Consider the following 3,399-nt stretch of genomic DNA (forward strand, 5'->3'; position numbering starts at 1 on the left):
CGAGCCGCGATTTTTCTCGGGGCGATCGTAAGCGGGGAACGCGGTGTACAGCGGCAGGCGCGCGCCGCAGAGCTATTTTTATTATGGATGAATGCTATGAATGATGACTAGGCTTGGCTAAGGTCGCCACCTCGCGGTGTGTTAAGGCATTCACAAAATTGCACTTCTCCTATCGAAAACGCGCCGAATGGGACGGACACGTAGCAGCGACGCGTTGCAGGAACTAAGAGCGAAGGCCACGGTCACGATGAATTGCTTCACTTTACCGCTCCTAGACGGCGACACCACCCCGCCGACCAAGAGCACAGTGAAACGAAAGTGTGAGATATAAAAGGCGCGTTTGTAAAGCTTCCTGAGCGCGTGTCGGTGGCGCAGTGGATAGGATGCCTGGCATCTGTAGTCGCAGACCGAGAGGCCATGGGTTCAATTCCCGTTGATGGAACTGTTTTCTTGAAGTTTTTCTTTGCCATATGATCGTGTGCATTTTTTGACGTCATTTCCGTGGCGGAAGTAGGTCACATAACTCTTGGTGGACCCCGGCATAAAACACTTTGGTGGTCAGAAAAGGAAAATGGGTATTTCATAAACCCAGGAAGATGATATGGGTTCAACACACCGGGATGCCGTTTGTGAGGTCCGTATGTTTATTCAAGTAATTAAACGCATACCATTTTAATCTCTACGCTAACAAATATTCGTAAAGAAATCTTTAAAAATGTGGTAAAACCTGACATATCTATTCGAAATTGTTCTGGTCACACTAATACAGCTGTATGGTCTGCTTGAGTCATCGCAGAATAATTGCAGTATTTTTTATATATTATCTAATATTTCCTTTTGATTTTTTTTCCTCAATAAGCCTCCTTCTGGTGGTCATCGAAATGTTAAGATACGAAGTCTTGACCAAGCCCCCAGAGTCTGGTTTTGGGACGTTAAACCCCACATATTAAAAAGGAAAATTAATCCCACAGAGTGGGTATGTGCCATACGGTGGAGGAGACAGACAGACAGACAGACAGACAGACAGACAGACAGACAGACAGACAGACAGACAGACAGACAGACAGACAGACAGACAGACAGACAGACAAAGAAACATGGCTCATAAGCATGTAGGAGGGGATTGACCACACGCTGGATTTCACGAAGGCGCACACAAAGAGGACAAATTCAATGAGAGCAGCATGCTGTGCTAGTTGGTAATTGAGCAACAAAACAGACAAGGAACACAGAGACCAAGACAAACCTAGGGTGGGTGTTTCTTCTCTGTTGTCCGGGTCTCTTTTGTTGCGCAATCGCCTGAAGCGAGAAATTCAAACAATGAACCGCGCAGCCAGCTAGTCATTGTAATGTCAGACCAAGACGATACAGTGTATAAAAAGTTCTGATCGAAACGTTCTGTTACAGTTGTAACGTTTAAAGATGGACGTGTATACTACGTTCGGTAGCCGATTTAGACATTCTCAATCAGGGATTCGATAAAAATGTACAGTCGAAGCCCACAATAACGAAATCGGCGGAGAAAGCGAAAAAAAAAAAAACTTCTGCGGAAATTTTGTTGGCGCGAGGGTGAGACAGAAAAGACATGAAACTAGCGGGAAAAAAAAATGTATTGCCAAAAGTCAGTCCGCTCACACTGCGTAGCCTTTCCTTGTAGCAGTTTCACAGCTCTCGACTCTCTCTGCAAAAAAGTGGTCCATTGCCACGTCGTCGTCGTGCTCGCTGAAGATCGAGTGAATTGTGTATAAGGCCTGACCACACGTACGCGTTGCACTGCGTCAGCGCGTGGCGTTTAAAAACGGCGCCGCGCCCTCTCCCAATGGAGGGAGAGCTCGCGACAGCCGAGTCTGCACGCCACGCGCTGACGCGCGCTGCAATGCATACGTGTGGTCAGGCCTTAAAGGAGCACTGACATCAAATTTGCGCATGTCAAGATTTTTGCTTCAACGAGTAGTTATCTACCCCCTAGTAGCGATTCGCGACCGAAAATTCAACTGGGGGACGAATAGCTACTCGTATCTGTTTTATTGATTTATATCACCGGTATCTAGCACGATTCAAAACGGCCTGCAAGCCCACCTTTTTTTAGCGCTGGCAGCGCTCCCTCGCGGTCAACTCCAGACCGCGCCCCAGTTTACCACTTGTCCACAGAAAGGAGTGACGTGAGGATCAGCTGCTCAGCTATTTCGTCTGCTAGGCGCGCACGTTCAGTCATGCGTTGTCACCAGCGTCGAAATTATTCAAAATTATTTCGTTTCCACGAAAATTTCGCTGCCTCGGGATTTCGTTATCGCGGGTTTTGACTGCAGAGTACAAAAATTAAACAAAACTGTAAAATACATTGCATACCGGCTCCACACTGTTACTTATCCAATGTGCGTGACGCTAACTAACAAATGTTAATCTTTCTTCAGCCACAGTCACCATGAACGCCTTTTAAAAAGCGAAAAATGTTTGACTAAATCTATGCAGAGCTCTTGCGGGTCAGTTAGAGCTGTCTTGTAGGCATTTTTGTAGTGTCCTTGGATCGTCGATGTGCCGGTTTTAAACGTGAAAAGACAGAGCAACCAAAAGCGAGCGAGGGCCGTCGAAGAGGCCACCTTTGTTAGGATAGAAGAGACGGCTTGAGGGCGGGCATGATATGGTGCTGCCATTGACGGTGCCTTCGGATGGAAATGAGAGCGATAAGACGGAGCGAACAGGGAGAAAAGGAAAATGTGGTTAAAAGGAAAGTACTCAAACAGGAATCAACAGGGAGTCTCCGAGTGCGGAGGAGTAATACAAGCATGTCGACTCCCAAATCTCGCAGTGCCTTCGACGCGACTGAACAAACGCTGTGGCGTAACTCGCAGCCTATGTTATGACGGTGTTATCATTTTACGCTCAACTCCTCCCTGGCGCATCTCTCGCACCACGCTGGATCCACTCATTCCCAGATAACATGTCCCGTTCACCACACTTCCGCGACTTGCGTGGCTGACTGCTGTCAATGGCACTTCGGCCACCGAGAATACTTCACGGCGTACAGTGAAAGAAGGCGTTGAGAGAAGAAAGATAGCTCACGACCTCAATGGAAGGCCGGAGATGACAACTCGGCTCATGGTAATGTATGCTCCTCGAGACGTTAGGTCAGGATTTTTGGGTTGTAGGCAATAATCACACAAGCAGCACGTATGCCCACAGACAAGACTCTGACAGGATCCTTAACAAAATTTGGTGAGTAGCTGTCAGAGAAGTCCGAGACTGAAGCCGCCTGGTCATTAGCGATCCCTGAGTAACAATGAAGCTTTGTATCCCTCTCTCACCGTCTAAAGATTTACATCTTCCTTTTTTTACGTCTTCCTTCGATTGGCCCATAAGCGAGAGATATCAGTTGTGAATTGTCTCTTACCCTGTTTT

This window comes from Rhipicephalus sanguineus, chromosome 4 (assembly GCF_013339695.2).
Source record: "Rhipicephalus sanguineus isolate Rsan-2018 chromosome 4, BIME_Rsan_1.4, whole genome shotgun sequence".
Lineage (NCBI taxonomy): Eukaryota > Metazoa > Arthropoda > Arachnida > Ixodida > Ixodidae > Rhipicephalus > Rhipicephalus sanguineus.